The following is a 355-nucleotide window of genomic DNA, read 5'->3' as shown; positions in this document are numbered from 1 at the left end:
AAAAAAAAATCCTAAATAATAGTTTTGAATCACAAAAAAAGTTTTATAGATATCAAAAATGTTTAATAAATATATAAAATAGTTCTAATAAACAAAAAATAGTATTAATAAATAAAAAATAGTTTAATAATTACAAAAAATAGTTTTAATAATATTAAAAATGTTTAATAAATATAGAAATGTATTTTATATATATATATATATATATTCCCGGTTAAATGAAAATATTCCGAGGAAATTCATTAATTCGAGGAAAAAGAATATCCTATGCATGTATTTCTGTTGGTTTATATTGTTCCTCAGAATTTCCTCGGAATATTCCGAGGAACACATGTTTGGGGTTTCAAAACATCAA

The sequence above is a fragment of the Brassica oleracea genome, chromosome C9 (genome assembly GCF_000695525.1).
Source record: "Brassica oleracea var. oleracea cultivar TO1000 chromosome C9, BOL, whole genome shotgun sequence".
NCBI classification, from domain to species: domain Eukaryota; kingdom Viridiplantae; phylum Streptophyta; class Magnoliopsida; order Brassicales; family Brassicaceae; genus Brassica; species Brassica oleracea.
This window is presented reverse-complemented; position numbering follows the sequence as displayed.